The sequence below is a fragment of the Pleurodeles waltl genome, chromosome 2_2, assembly GCF_031143425.1.
Source record: "Pleurodeles waltl isolate 20211129_DDA chromosome 2_2, aPleWal1.hap1.20221129, whole genome shotgun sequence".
Classification (NCBI taxonomy): domain Eukaryota; kingdom Metazoa; phylum Chordata; class Amphibia; order Caudata; family Salamandridae; genus Pleurodeles; species Pleurodeles waltl.
Genome location: NC_090439.1, coordinates 325,689,839 through 325,706,545, shown reverse-complemented (window position 1 = coordinate 325,706,545; position 16,707 = coordinate 325,689,839).

Genomic DNA, 16,707 nt, shown 5'->3' with positions numbered 1-16,707 from the left:
ATGAAGTTGTAGTAGGAGTTGCATGCTCCGCAGTGTGAGGGTAGGCAAGTCTTCAAACTTCACATGTGTGTGGTGTTTTGTACTAAAAATTGTCCACATGGTGGTTGAAGTACGGACCCGGCATGGTCTAAGACTCCGGAGTATATTGAAAAGTGTATGAGACACTGGGTTTTATGTTGTAATTTGTCTGGTTTAGTAGGTTGATCGGGTATGGTCAACAAGTCAGAGTGTTAGTTAAAGTGAGTGAAAATTTGGCAAGTTCTCTGTGCACCAGGACAGACCCATTGATGAGTTGAGAGTAAAATTTGCGGGTCGAATTTTGCTTGCGAATCTGGGAGACCAAGAAAGAAGGAGTAGCTGTAAGTGCTGGAAGAGCCATCAGTGAAAAATCCTTAAGGTTTCTGAAGCAATTGTGTTACCTTTCCTGTAGGAAACCAGCCAATTTGTTTTTGTTTTTTGGGTTTTGATTAGTGCTTTACAAAATTTGCTTTAGTCGTGTGAATTGAAGTGAAGAAAGACAAGTCGCAAGACTTTGTCAGCCTCAGTATGTGTGAGTGTGATGTCATTGGAGCCGCGCTGGGATGGGTCGATTAGTGAGAAGGGTGGTGCATGGATTAGCAGCCGTCCGTGAGAGGCAATTGGTTGAGAGCATAGGTGAAAGGAATCTTCGGAATAAAAGTCACTTCCTGATTTGATTTTGAATAATAAAAAGATAGAAAAGATTAAGTTTTTCAAAGCATTAAAAAGTGCCCTAAGGGGAGATACATATATTACAATGAGTGTAGGCAAGGCTACACCGCCAGAAGATACACCAGCTTACATTGTAATGGAAGAGAAGGGTGTTGCGCCATGTCTTTGGCTAAAACAATGGTGTAAATTGACAATTTGAAGGTTTTGGAGCATTTACGGATGGTGCTATATGAATCAAAGCCCCTACCGAGACCAGCACAGTTTGAGGCATTAGCGATTTGGGAGCTAGTAGCCAAACAGCAACAGTAACTGAAATTTGAGAGGAGAATGAGAAAGGCAGAAAAGACTCTAGGAGAAGCTAGATGAGACTGTGTTCAGAAAGTATGGAGGATGGAGACTTTGCAAGGGATTAAGTTGTTTCCAGCAATTACACAGGAGAATGAGAAGGAAGGAAAGAAAGCTACTACAAACAGTAATACAAGTCAATCTTAGAGTAAGGAGGCTAGAAAGTCTTCAAATGAAGAGGAGGATTCGGACTATGATAAGTTTATTACACAGTGACTGAGAGATTGATCACCCCCATATACTGTACATGAGAGTGGTCCAAGTACCAGTGTTGATCGACAGCCCCGACGCAGATTAATGGGACAGTGAGTTTGGTGCAGGTCAATCCTAACCTAACACAGAATGTGGTGCAGAGTGGTCTTTATGTGCCTACCACTTCTGTAGGGCAGACCCAGATGCAACCGCCACAGGTTCAAATAATTTATCCTGATGTGCCCATATGGAAACGATTTTGAACTTAGTGGTGCCAGTGGATCAGGTCTTCCCTAGACCGATGTTGGTTCAGACTGAACCAGCTCCACTTTTACTACCCAAATGCAGCCACAGGTAATGCCAAGATTTACTCCAGTAACAGGGACACAGTCAGATATATCTCCAATGATGAATCAGAACATGTGCGTCACTCTCCCACAGAGCGTAAGTGCCAGACCCACCCCAGATGCTATATTCCTACCTATAACTGTTGGTCCAGCCGTACCCTTATTTTCACAGAAGACACCTACTTTAGGTGAGCAGGGTGCCATGTCCCAGAATATAATGAGGGGAGGACATAATAAAAATGCTCCGGTAGTCTCTCCTGTGGGACAGACTTTTGGCGGATCAAGATCATTGTTAGACCATAGTCCATTAGAAGCACTCCCAGATACTGGGGCAGGGTCAAACATTAGCCAGGGTTTGAAATCATTGACAGTGCAGACCCCGAATGCAATTGCACAGTAGGTGCCACCGGTCCAAGCAAGTAACATTTCGTTACAAGGATTGACAGCTTAGAAGTTGACTTAATAGGTAGACAAGCTGAATACCCCACAGAGTGCCTCTAAGGGAGAGGAGCATTTGAATTAAACTAGGCTAAGCATGGAAGCGGGAGAACTCATTGAGGGAACAATGGGTTAGAAACCTACAAAGAGGCAGTATTGAGATATTTGTGCCTATAGATTACGTGAGAAGTGAGCAATGTGCATCAGAGACTAGCAGACTTGGCAGAGAAGTACGGCATATAAATACAGAGAATGAAGCTTTTGAAAAGGAGTTATAGATTAGATTTTGAGGATAAAGATTTTGAGCATATGAGATCTGCCGGAATGAAAGCACACCTTAAAGAGTTGCTTTAGAGTGCTCAGACCTGGGAAGCGTTAGTCAAATGAGAAGGCAGATGGGAAAAGAAAAGAGGCAAGAGAAAAAGGGATTATTTGGAGCTGACTGAAAATGTGCAACAGGATAAAGATCCAGTAAAAATGTTGCCAATGAGAGAGATTCCAGGGGGGAATTTTGTTCATGTCCCTTGGAGCAGAAGTGACATTCTGTCATTTACAAATGATTATCCAATATTTAGAGAAAAGCCAGTAGAGTGGTTTCATCAGACAAACAGGTTTGTGAAACTTGCAAAGTACCTCTCGGAGGACTTGAACACATTACTAGAGATAGTAGTTCCAGCTGATCTGTGGATCGAGTGTAAGAGGAGTGTAGATTGTCCAACAAGCGATCCGGAGAGATACAAGAATACAGGTGCACCGTCTCCTGAGGTAATGAAATATTATTAAAAGGTGATTGAGTTTTTGAAAATGAGAATTTTGCCAAGAATATTGAATGGCAGAGGACTGACAGGACAGCTCAGGAAGCAAAGGAGTCGATACATGCGTTTTATGAGAGATTGTTGCAGGCATTCAAGCATTACAGTGGTACAGAGTCAATTGAAGCAAAAGACATGCTTCATTTCGTGTTCAGATTTGTGGAAGGATTGAGACCTGCAATTAGCCGGATGATTAAGAGTCATTTGATTTGCTGCCAAGCAAAGCCGATTGATGAGGTGTTGAAGTATGCAAAATATTGTAGTGATGAGATTGAGTTGAAGCAGAAAAAGTTGAAAGAGAAGGCGATACTGATGCAGATTAAATCAGCTCAAACAGGAGTTTCAAAGGATTTTTTCACAGCAGTTGCCACAGTAGCAGCAGTGAAACATGATGTTTCAGCCACAGATGAGAGGTAGAGGTAGTGGAGGCAATATGAATTGTGATCAGGCCTTGAATACTGTGGTGGTTTAGAATGATGTGCAGGGAATGAAAAAGTTATTGCCAGGTCACATTCGCGAAGCAGTTGGACATTGGAAACGGGAGTGTCCAATGTTGGTACGGGAAGGTGTCATTCAGCAGAGTAATGACATCAATTCATTTCAGAATTTGAGAGGACTGAGAGTGAGAGGTCCTAATCCAAATGTTCAGAACAATGTGAATCAAATGCACAATTTTCAGCCCATGCAAGTGCAAATGCTCTGTACACAAGTGTCACAGTTACAGCCGATGCAACAGCAAGTTCCCATGGTACCTAGTCAGCAAATTCAAATACCTCAAGCCCCGATGGAACAGCAACAGATGATGGTTTCTCAGCAGGTCACAAGTCAGAAGCATAACAGAAATATTAACACAGTGCACCAATTCCCGTTACATAGTGAGAATGGAATAAATGATGAATGTACGAGTGATGGTTCAGATGAGGAGCCATGTGCGCTTGCAACTTCCTTAGAAGAAAATCAAAGAGGATGCTATGTTAAGGGAAAGGTTATGGGCCACAGGGTCTCATTCTTGGTTGACACAGGAGCTACACGCTCTCCAGTGAGAAGTGCAGAAGTTCCAAACTTGCCCCTTTCAAGTAGAACAGTTCAGGTTGTGGGAGTAGCAAACCAGTATTTGACAAACCCGATTACAGATCCAGTTCAAGTTGAGATTGGCAATTTTAAGGGCCTGCATAAATTTGTAGTCTGCGATTCAAGTCTGGTACCCCTACTGGGAAGAGACTTGTTATGTAAAACAAGGTGTTTGATTACCACATAATCTTTGGCTATGGTTCTTGTCTGAGAGACAATACAGGGATACTAAAGAGCAGGATATGCTGTGTGCACAATTACAGGTACCTTAGAAGCTTCTTGGCTTTGAGGGGTGAATTCTGCCCAAGTAGCGGGACTGGTAGCCTTTACAAGAACGTGCCATGTTTCTGCTCAGCTGAAAGTTACAATCTATATGAATAGCCAGTATGGATTTAGAAGAGTGCATGATTTTGTCCATTTGTGGTCACAGAGAGGTTTCCTGACCTCTTCTGGTTCATCAGTAAGAAATTGTGAGAGAATTAAAGAATTGTTACATGCTATTCAAATGCCTGAGAAGACTGCTGTGATGAAATGCAGTGCACAGCTGAAGTTGCAGGACTTTGTGTCATTGGGAAATGGATATGCAGATCAAGTCACAAGGTTTTGCGCATTGAACTGTATATCATTCAAAGACAAGTGGGAATTGTTACCTGAAGAAGATGAAACCTGTACAAGTTATGCATTGAAAATAATTGATACTTTGGAAGAATTGAAAACGTTGCAGAATGATGTTGACAGGGAGGAATACAGTTCATGAAGCAAAATGAAATGTGTGCAGGGACAAGATGATTGTGGGTTTCAGAAGTGGGTCATTTGGTTTTGCCAAATAGCCTGTTGTCTCAAATGGTGAGGTACTATCATGGTCAAGCACATATTGGGAGGGATGTAATGACTCGTTTGTTCAAACATGATTGGTTTAACCCAAAGTTTAGACAAGTTGCTGAAGCAGTTTGCCATTGATGTGTCATTTGCAACAACTTAACGCAGGGAAAGCACCAAAAAGTGCCTCCAGCGGGAGGTTTGGATAGGGTGATCAGACCATTCTGTAGATCAGCATCAAAATAATCTCTTAAGGATGTATGATGGAACAACACATGCGGCAACCACGCATGCCTGAACAACGCGGTCAGATCAACAACTGCGTTGTTTCCACACATCCCTTTACCACGCATGCCTTTACAATGATTAATCATTGTAAAGGCATGCCTAATGTAGGCATGTGTGGAACGGCAGGTGTGGTTTTCGCATACCACTGCACCTAACAGAATTACCAGGCCCCCCACCCGCCCTAAAACACAACTACCCTGACCCCCACCCACAAAATAAAACTACCCCGACCACCCCTCCTGCCCCAAAAATAAACCTACCCGATACCCCTACCCACCCTGAGCTCTGTACCAACCCTAATCCCCCACCCATCCTAAAAACAACCGCCCCCGTCCCCCCAAAAAACAACTTCGCCCCTAAAAGCAAAATTACCCCGAACCCACACCCCACCCCTAAAAACTCTTCCCCACCTGCCCTAAATACAAAATTACCCTGACTTCCCAACCCTGCCCTAAAAATAAACACCCCCACCCCCCCCCTAAAAGCAAAACTACCCTGACCCCACCTGACCCTTAAAAGAAACAAAAACGACCCCACTCCTAAAAACTACTTTACCCTGAAAAACTATCCCCAATCCTCTCCAGCCCCACCTACCGGACTCCGTCCTACCCTGACCCCCCACCCTGCCCCCAACCCGCCCCTAAAAACCCGACGCCCCATCCACCCTAAACACAAAATGACACTGACCCCCTACCGAGCCCTTTAAAACACCAGCCCCCACCTGCCCCTAAATACAAAATTTCCCAGACCCTGTCCCTAAAAACAAAATTACCCTGACTCCCCACCCCTGCCCCTAAAAGCCTGCCCTAAATACAAAATGACCCGACCCCCAACTCTGGCCCTAAAAACCAAATTACCACGATCCCTCACCCCTTAAAACCCGACCCCAACACCCGACCCTAAAAGCCCACCTCCCCCACCCTAAATCAAAATTACCCCGACCCCCCCACCCTGCCCAGAAAAACTAAATTACCCTGACCCCCCACCCCACCCATAAATATCCACCCCCAGGCCCACTTACTTGAGTGCAATCCCTCCCCATGCTGACTCCCTATTTTCTCTGCTTAATCACGCATGTGCATTGTTCAGCACATGCGTGGTTAAGGCAGAGGAAAAGGGAGTCGTTGTTCCAGTAAGCGTGGTGACGACATTGCAGTAAATGCATCTCGTTGCATTTGACACGTTGCTAGTAATGTTTACCATCTCTTAAAGCAATGCGGGCCACATATATCAAACATTTTTGCATTCACAAATGATGCAAATCGCTAAATTTAACTATTTGCACAAGCAAAAGTGCATTTCCAATGTATGAAAGGCATTGTCAGTACCATTTTAGGGAATAGCAATTTTTTACAATTCCCTAAAATTGTGACTCAAAAGAGGGAATTGCAATTTGTGATTCCCTAAATAGGAAATTGTAATTATGGATTTCCTATTTGCAATTCCTTAAGCACATGTACCAAGCATTTCCTAATTGCAAAATGGGCTTTTAGAAAATGCTATTACCATCAACTCCATGTTGATGGTAACCATGTGCAATTTTATAAAATGCATTAAAAATACATTTTTAAAGTGCCATGTAGCGTACACATGCCCTGTGGGCATGTGTGTGCTTTACATGTGCACAATTTATTTTAGGGGTGCATCAAAGGGAGCCTTAGGCCCTCAGCACCCCTGGTTTTGCATTTCCTAATTTAGGATTTACTAATAGTAAATTGCAAATTAGGACATGCAAAACCATTCACACCTATGTGCCTTCAGGTCCATAGGAAGAAATGGAGTTGCAATCCCTAATAGCGATTCCCTAATACCAATTCTGTAGGAATCACTATCAGGGAATTGCTATTTGGTTACATACCATTTTGCATTGCCTAAATACTGATTTCTTAAAATTCACATTTTAGGTAATTCAAAATGGGATTTTGAGGCATCTGGCCCATAGTTCTAAGGGAGATAAGGAAAAGGTTCACCCATAGAAATTATAGCCTCTGGGAGGATTTCAATAGCACAATCAAAAATCATTGAGGAGGTAAATCCTTGGTAGTTGACTCTTAGAAGACATCAAGGTATTCAAGATATATTTCTGGAATTTCACATAACTGTGCAGATGAATGGTTGGAGCCTTTCGGAAAGGCTTCAAAACGTTCAGTAGAAGAAGGATGATCAGCTGTATAGTGGGAAAGACAAAACTGTGAGTCCAAGAACAAGGTTTTCTCAAACCAGTTTATATATGAATTATGCTGGGCTAGTCAGTTGATGCACCAAAATAATAGGAAAATGAGGAGAAGAAATTAAATCAAAGGTGAGTTTCTGATAATGGGCAACAATCTGTGGGTTTAAAACTTGAATTCACTCAGTTACTGGGCTATAATCCCTAGGGTCCCATCAACAGCATCTATGGCAACTGGAACTTCTTTCTTTTAGACAGGAATCTGATGGTTACTGGCCCATTGAATATTCATATATACATCGGAAGCTTAACAGTCTATAAGAACAGGAGGTAAGAGATGTTAAGACTGAATCTGAAGTTTGCATTGCAGCAGAAAAAACGCAGAGGATTTCAGAGCACAAAGCAGGGGTTTCTGATTAACACTTGTCTCTAATCCCTGTACTAGCGACAAGTTTCCTAGTTTCCCAACTCCTTAGGTTGACAAATGGTCATAAAGGACAGGAGTACTGAACGTGTCCCTTCTCACTGGAGTACAAATACAACCCTTTCCTATGCTGGCCTTTCCTTATTCCTCAGTCAAGGGATCTTTTTTATGACCATCTTCCATGGACTCATCTTCTGGATCAGAAGTCCTACATGTAGGTCTTTGAGGGAGTTTGGACTGAGATTGTTTTCAATGTTCTACTTGTCTTTCTTGAAGACAACTGTCAATTTGGGTGGTCCGCTGAATGAAACTGGGAGTCTAGAACTGCTTCAGAAAATCATTTTCAAGAGAAAGGGAAAACTGGAAACTACAAAAAACCCTCAACCATCCAGGCCAAGTAGCAAGATAAAGAGTAAGTTCAAACAAAGCAGGAACTGGAGAGGGTGGGGATTTCACAAATGCAGGTCCGAGCAATCAACCAAGCACAATTGTGACATAACTGGCTCAATATGGACTCACTGTAAATAGAGTAAAACATGAAAAGACATAAATCCTTTTAGGTTTGTCAATTGGGAAGCACATCTATGGTTTTATAGTAAAGAGTGAAATATAAAATTCAAATTTCAAACATGTTTGATCAGAATCAATAACAACGATAAACTATATGTATTTGCAGGGCCTCTAGTGCCTTTACCTGCCATCCATTATGTATATTATAAATAAATAATGATGAACAAGAATACAAAAACTCTGAGGTATATTCACAAACACTCTGCATGTGGTGTTATCTGAGATGCTGGCATGCAGGAAAGAGTTGCCTTATAATGTCTAGCGAGTCTTGATCGAGATAAGCAAAGCAAGAAAATGGTTCCAGGAACAGAAGGAAAGAGGTGCCGTTGGGAGCTGAAGGGGGATGGAGTCACTGGCGAATGTGGGGCCAGGTGGGGCATGCTAACGGTAATGGAAAAACCCTTAGATCAAAGGCTAAGGCTGTGCATTCTGTGTCCAATACCAAGTGGGCAGAGAATGGGCAGACAAGGAGTGCCCTCTCCAAACATTGAAAGAACAGCATAGTTAGCAGCTAACAGATCAGATTGTGCACAGGATATTGCTGAAGGCCACACCCTTCATCCACACCCAGCTGTCAAGATTCAGTAAGAAATAAAAATGCATCAAGTGCTTCCTGCCTCACAGACAAAGGCTGCACCTGTGGATTCTGTGTGCAATACCTGCATGCACTACTTAAGTCTTTGTGTAGGGACCAAACTATGTCATAAAAAATCAACAAATAATGCTAATTTTTTTCATTGTTCCTGTCATGCATTCCCCTGGTTTGCACCGCGGGGATGATGCTGGACCTCTCTTCCCACCTGAGAGAGGGACTGAACAAAGAAAAAGTCAACCTTCCTTCACCCACTGCCTCCGGGGGAAGGCGGGAATGGGATAAAACAAGGAAAGATGATCTTGCGACACTGAGGAATTTGCTCAACTGTCTCATACATTGCCTAGTAGGATTATCACTCCCTGGACCTTGTATCTTCAATGCAGGTGTGATACACTAAAACAACAAGAGGCAATGTAACCCATAGGTTCCCAATTCAAAATGATAATTATTTACCCTATTTCTACACTTTCAGACTTCATCATAAATATGGTATTAAAGAGCGCAGAAACCACTTTCAAGAATGAACTGGAGACTTTCTGGTATCTGAAACATACAGGATTCTGATTCAAAACTTGAATACAACTTCAAAACTCTAGACGTTTGTCCCAAAATACTAGATAAAACTTGTCAAGAAAACACAGAGGCACACTTTCAGTTCTGGGACAATAGAGTTCAGAGTGCTGCAATGAAAGAGTCCAGAATGCTGGGCCTCAAGGCGGGTGAACACTCAAATAATGTCCAATATCTGAAAACGTGCTCATGCCTTCAAATGTAGCAGTCTTTAAAATAAAGGCTACCCTATGGACTAGTGCTCACTAACCTGAGGGGAAGGTACTTATTAAAGACAGTACAAAAACAGAAATCTGAAGGTAACAGGGAATTCAGTGCAACAAAATGAAGAGGAGGCAGACTCAAAGCTCAGAAAGAAAGATACTGGAAGCATTGCAGTGTCCTGCATCACAGAATCATTAGGAAGGCTTGGAAGACTAGAGTGCTGAAGGTTCCAGGCTACTCAGGAGGTGAGTGCAGGGACGTTGCTTGCTCTAGAGTGGAACAAGGCCAATCACTGATGCAGGTTCAGAGGGTGTACTTATACAGGGAGCAAACAGTGTACCAGAAAGGAATGTCTCATGTTGGAGTGTGGAATATTCCAATGAACATGCGTGAAAATCATGTGTTAAATACAACAAAGCAAGTACATTGGAACCCCAAGTGCACAATGGTACAATTCAGTGGCTCACAGTGAAAACATGACTATTCTAAATATACATGTGATATATGCAGGTGCAAACTACTCTAAACTTGCGTTGCAACAGAACAGGAGAGTCAATGGTTCAGGCTCCCTGGGAGCGAAATCATGGAGAGATCGAAACTGGAAGGCACCACAAGGGAAGTATGACTGGGAGTTCTATGGGAGGGAAGGTGCCACATGGGAAGAATGACATGAGCCTAATGAGTAAACCCCACTACATGTAGGTCACAAGATGGAGTTGTGACAGTTCCTTGCCTCAATGTGAAAATAATCCTTGTTATATAAATATAGAAATTTACTTTAAGAACATTAAGTTAATGAATCAACACATTCAAAATTCTGATATTTTTCAGTTATAGTGAGCTATGTAACCAAAACATCTACAGTTCACCACCCATTACCTTAAACATGATGTCACAGAAGACATTAGATTAGGCCAGGGCAAAATTGATTTTATGCTGGTGCGATTATTGTAATTTTAATAATTTCACATTAGTCTTACAAAATTCCTGAAAGTATGCCTTTATGCCAAATCATGTCACTATGCACCAACCACATAAAAAATTACCATGAGTGTGCCGTTGATGCTAAAAACATACTGCGAAGGCAGAGGAACAATGCAAGCAATTGAGCACACACGGGTATTGCTTGTGGTGCTTTTGGTTTTTGCAAAGTTTTCAGAGTTTTTTTACCAAAGTAGACGCAAGGACACATTTCCTGCTAAAATACAGCACCAAATGCCTTTTTTGCATTGTGCATAATTACAGATAGATTCAAATGAATTTGCAGAAAATGTCACATAATAACACAGAAGTACATAATTTGAATTTCGCACACCCATACTAAAGATATCATCATTAGACGAAAACCCTTGGGAGCCTGGTGCCCATTACACCTAATGCTTCTGGGGTCCTATGGACTTGTGAGCCTGTTTTCTGTAGCCACTCTGGTATTACAGAAGTGACCTCAGATGCTTATGAGGTCCCTTTTGTGACAGAGATCATGCTGGCATCATATGGGCACTTGTGAGATCTTGAAGGGGCATTTCCTCATTTGCATGTGGAAGTGGTACACAGATAGGCCCCAGTTATAATATTGGTGGTCCGATCGTCAGACCACCAGTATGACAGTTGGGAGGATGCCGCCAAGTCAGCAGCCTCCTGATGCCATATTAGGATGTTACCGTGGGGCCAGATGGCAGAGGCAGTGCAGCGGCTTTGGCTTTAAGGGAGAGCCCAGGTCAATGCCGCTTCACTGCCTGCACCACCAGCACAGTTGGAATGTGCACTATTGCCATTGCAGACAGTGAGCATTCCGACTGTGCTGACAGAGGGGCCTCTGAACTACCCACAACATGGGCATGGGTGGTACAGGAGCCCCCTTGAGGCTCCGTCTCTGCATTTCTGCCGGCCATTTCATTGTAGTGACCCTACCATAAGAAGGTCGGCAGAAAGGCAAGTTGTGATTCTGCACAGTGGTGCAGAAACGGGCACCAGAGTACTTGACCATGGCTTTCTGCAGTGCTGCAACTGTGGGATCTCTGATCCTGGTGGTTGCGGTAGTCTTGTGACAGTCCAACCACCAGCATCCTAATCTGACAGTCAGACTGCCAAGGATGGTGTGGTCAGACAGTGACCACAGGTACGGCAGTCCTGGTACTGCCGTACTCATAATCAGGCCCTTAGTTTGCTTCCTGATGATGCCTCTTGACATTGGGAAAGAGGATCACATGCCCTCCCCAGGAACGCCCCTGCAGGCAAAGCATTCACTCTCTATGCCCATCTAGAGGGGATCTCTTCACCCCTTTGTAAATGCAGACAAGATCCTGTCTGCACAGGAAACGTATGACTTAATTTTAATGTTCTCTTTTCATGGTAAATCATGTTTTTCTTTGCAATCTCATATTTAGCACACAAAGCTGTTTGTCCTTTATCAAGAGAACTGAAATATTAATGGATATAAAATACCAAATGTGAAAGGCTTCAAACAGGTTGTCCACATTCCACTAAGGTGCTACCCTCGGGCCAGCACACATTTGCAGCTGTGCTGGGGGAAGTGCATTCACAGTGATATGGTTCACTGACCTGTTCTGTGCCCAGGGCATCTAGTTAAAGGGGTGCTCAAGTGTTGACCACAACTGTATGCCATAACAGAAATAATGTCCCTTAAATTCTTTATGAATGCCAGAAATTCATGAAAACCAAAAGCATTGGCCTAAGTTTGTATATTTCCACATCTAAGATGGAATTTCTGTGAATTAGGGTATCCATTAAATAATAAGAGTTTTTTTCCCTTGACCATCCCAGCCTTACCCCTTCCCCCACAGTAAAACGTAATTATTTTGGGGGATGCATGGCTTTGGTGGAAACATGAGTGGATGTGTCTCCTCTGAGCTTCCCAAGCTAAATTGCCACAGTCATCAGTCCATAGCGCACTTCGAAAACATTCACACCGGGAGTCTGCACAACAGAGAATGGCAGAAAAGAATCAAACCATGGCCTTGCTGCCAGTGCGCAAGGTAGAAAAGAGAGTACAGGGATTTGCTTTTGAGGTGCAGTAATCAAGATAATGGTCGGGCCTCGCATACAGTGACCTAAAAGTGCAGAGGTGAACATCCGGATGTAATCATGAATCAGCAAGATGAGAACATCCAGCACCGAGAGTCAGTGGTGTGCTGGTAAGGAATAAGGATGGGTGCTAGGGACCTCTAGGCATAGGGGAGCAGTGACCTCACCTCTGTTGGAGTGGAAAGAAGTGGGTGGTGGGAGCCCATGCCGCTGCAGGACGGAACAGGCTTGTAGCCGGCTGCCGATCATCCGGCTCTAGACGTATCGGTATCGGACACAATGCCCCGATTCTGTGTCGGGGACGACGCCTTGCCCCGGTGTCCAGGCAACGCTGATGCCGGAAACTGCTGAGGGAACCCGGATATCCGGGTTCCCGAAGGTATTGAAAAAAAAGACAGACTCTGCATGCGGGGGGCAGAGAAACAAGAAGACGCCGACGGAGACGAGGAGAAGGGAGGAACGAGCGACCGGGTTAGCGAAGATATTATGGAAGGAAAAGGAGCCGAAGGACACAAAATCCGCCACGTCCCCGGAGGGACGTGGCTAACGCGGGTACGGTCCTTCATCAAGGACAAAGTCTTGCCAAAGGGGAAGGATAACGACGGGAGAGGGGAGGGTGGAGGCTGGGAGACGGGAGGGGAGAGTCTGGAGAGGGTAGATAGAAGAAGGGTATTGTGAAGGAGGAAAGTATTCTGGGGAATGTAAGAATACCCTAACCGAAAAGAGTTAATCACAGATAAGAAATACCACTGTTTAGTAATTCCTAAAGGGCATACGGAAACAAAAGCGAAGTCTAAGAAACACAAAGAGGTGACGGTTTCTGCACCCACTACTTTCTAGTTCAACGCACTTTCCAAAAGGGCACACAATCTCTTTCTCTCTCTCTCTCTCTCTCTCTCTCACTCTCTCCCTCTCTCCTATACTAATAATAAAGACCTCTACTCATATACCATCCCGACTTACCTTTGTCCATTCCTCTTTTCCGGTCCACCTGGGAGCCCAAGAAGAAATCTGCGCCAGTCAAGAGGGGAGCTGGGAAAAGAAAGAGAGAAGAGACACTCAATTAGGAGGAACACTCCATCCACATCTGTGTGAACTAATCACATATCTATAAAGAACTATAAATAAAAATCCTCGACTCTCATACACTCAAGACTCATAGTCCTTATTATCACCAGCCCACTGCCACAAGGCTGAATGCAAGAAATGATGAGACATGGCTCACAGCCATGAATGCTGAGACTCCTGACTCCCTAATTCCAAATATCAGTGTGAAATACAAGGGGTTCTAAGCCTTTGTCAATGATGGCCAGGATTCACACACTAAAACCTGAAGAAGCAGAGAGGACACCTGGTTTTAAATAAATAGAAGTGAGAAGAGGTGAGTGATGGCTGGGAGAGACAGTGAGGTAGTGACAGAGTGAGGATGGGAACTAGCCCACTAGAGCCTAAAGATGTCTACCACCACCGACCCTCCCACACCCCCAGTTTTAAACTGATGAGCATGAACCAATTTGGGGATTAAGGCACTGTGGAGGTAAGAACAGCAAGGGCAAGGGGAAGGAGAGAAAGAAATAATCACCAGGTATAGCGTGACTTGATTCTTTTAATTGAACACCAGTCGATGTATATAAAGAACCAAAAGCAGAGCAGGTGAACCCCCAATGGCTTCTCAAGATGAGCAATAGTAAGGCCAGTGACACTATCTGATACCAAAGCCAGATGCAAAAACCTGCAAATGTTAAAAAAGTTTCAAGAGAGAGGGAAAAAAGGAACAGAGTGTCTTGTAAATGTTTCACCAAGGCGAAAGTGCTTAAGATAACATAACAGCAAATGTCATTTGCCTTATAGACTTGCCCAGCTTATATAGACACACAGAATAAACATTGCCAAAGGCTTGTCAAGGCAACAAAAAGACTGCTGAGGGATTGATGATTTCTTTCCTACAGAACCACTGGTGGTTCTGATTAAACATGTGTGAGGAGTGAAAAAAGGAACTATTCCTACAGCAGACATGTCATTAACAAGAAATGAGCTGTTGGACTCTCTACAAATGTTTAAGCAGAAACTGTGAGTTGAAAGGTGATATAGAAAAAAGCCTACAAAGCCTGAGGGCAGATCTAGGGGTTAAATATGAAAACGGACACAGGATGTGGACGCTGTAAGAGGCAGAGAATTGCACTTACAGTATAAAGTGGAACTTTGGAATCTGAATAAAAAGTCAATGAGGGATCCCTACAACTGCTGGAAGCCAAACTGGAAATGGTGCTTATGAACGCTAAAGAACCGGAAAATTGGTCCTAGTGTGAGAAGCTAAGGATCAGGGCCGGGCCTGAAGGATGGAATTGATTGTCGATATATCAAAGTACTTTTTGGTGGTACGGTGCTCAACATTGCTAGGGAATGAGCATTCTGAAGTAAAAATTGAAACGGCTCATCGGATGGGACCACACCTGCACAAATGGATCAATGACACAATATTGATGCTAAAATATCGGTTCACAAAAATAGTGGAAAATAAATATTGTTCTAAAAAAATACACCTTCTTACAATTAACTAATAAAAACACAAATAGTGACAACCAAAATATTGCCATAAAAATATATACTGTTGCTTATAACAATAACATAAATATCAGAAGCAAAAAGAGTGCACAAAAATGTCACAACACAGTATCAACAACATGATAATAACAAAAAAATAAAGGCATGTAATTAAAAAGCAATAAAATAATAGTATTTTAAGTTAACCAAAATCTGATAATGAACTCTAAAACATATGTAAATAATCTAACAACAATATAACAATTTTATATAACTAAAATAAACGTATAACACCACAAAAACCTTCAATACATCAAATTATGCTAAACTAAAATATTTATAACTGATAAAATATAAACATTACACATAACTATACATAAATAATTCACCCAAAATAACACTAAAAAACAGATGTATATAAACATTCTAAAATGCACACTGATTAGTCTCCACCAGAAAAAGACAATGTCTAAACAAAAATCAACCTAAACAAATACTAACCATTAAAAATAACTGGAAAGCAAACTAGCCAGTAAAACAATATGATCAATTAAACTAACAATATAAAAGTAACACAAAATGTGATCACCTACTACATGAAAAACTACGAAAGCTGTAAGATGGCAATACTCTGGATTTACCACAGAAATTAGGAAAACAGAAGCGACAGTATACGTATAACTACCTTCTAAAACAAGTAAAACATTTCATTAATCAAACTAAAAAATAACTGAATTAAAATATTAAATGATAAATATTTTTTATGCCATGAACTTTAGAAATTACAGAACAATTACTCCACCATCAACAAACTACAAACCTGTCAAGAAACTCCAGCAATCAAATACCTGGAAAAAGGTACTTAAAACATAAGTAAATGAACAACAGTTCTACATATCAAGTCAAGCTTAAGCATTTAAAATTAAATTAAAACAACGTTTTTTCTCAGCAGAAATGAAGCCACCTGATCCAAAATATAATGCCCCCACCAAAAAACAGAAAAAAAATTCAGTTACCATCAAGAACACTTAGGCATGCATAAAATAGAAAATGATTGCCATGCATTTGTATATACACCATAAGTGTAAAGTAAATTATTACAATTATATTATTACATTATTTTCAGATACAATAACAGAAAGATCAAGATACATCCCATCACAGAAAGGGGAAAAATTGCTCTCTCACATGGGATACTCTTACAGCCAAAAAAGTAAAAGCACCAAAAATGTTAATTGGAAATGTGCAAAAGATTACTCTAATGCTTGTAATGGGAGCGCTACTACAAAAGAAGATGTTATTATTAATGTGATAAAACACAACCACCCACCAAATGTCACTAAAACCAAGGAAGGCATGTATTACAAGAAATAAGAGAAGCAAACACCAGTTCCTAAGAGCACACTACTAAAAATACTAAAGTATATAATCCCTAAACTATCTAAACACACCATAGGCCAGTTACCAGGTACATTAACCTCCTTCAAATGATTAACAGCACAAATTAAAAAAGCCACCAGTAGTACTCCTCCTGCCGCTAGAAGATAGCAACCTATGCAAATTCCCAAACATTTAACCACCAC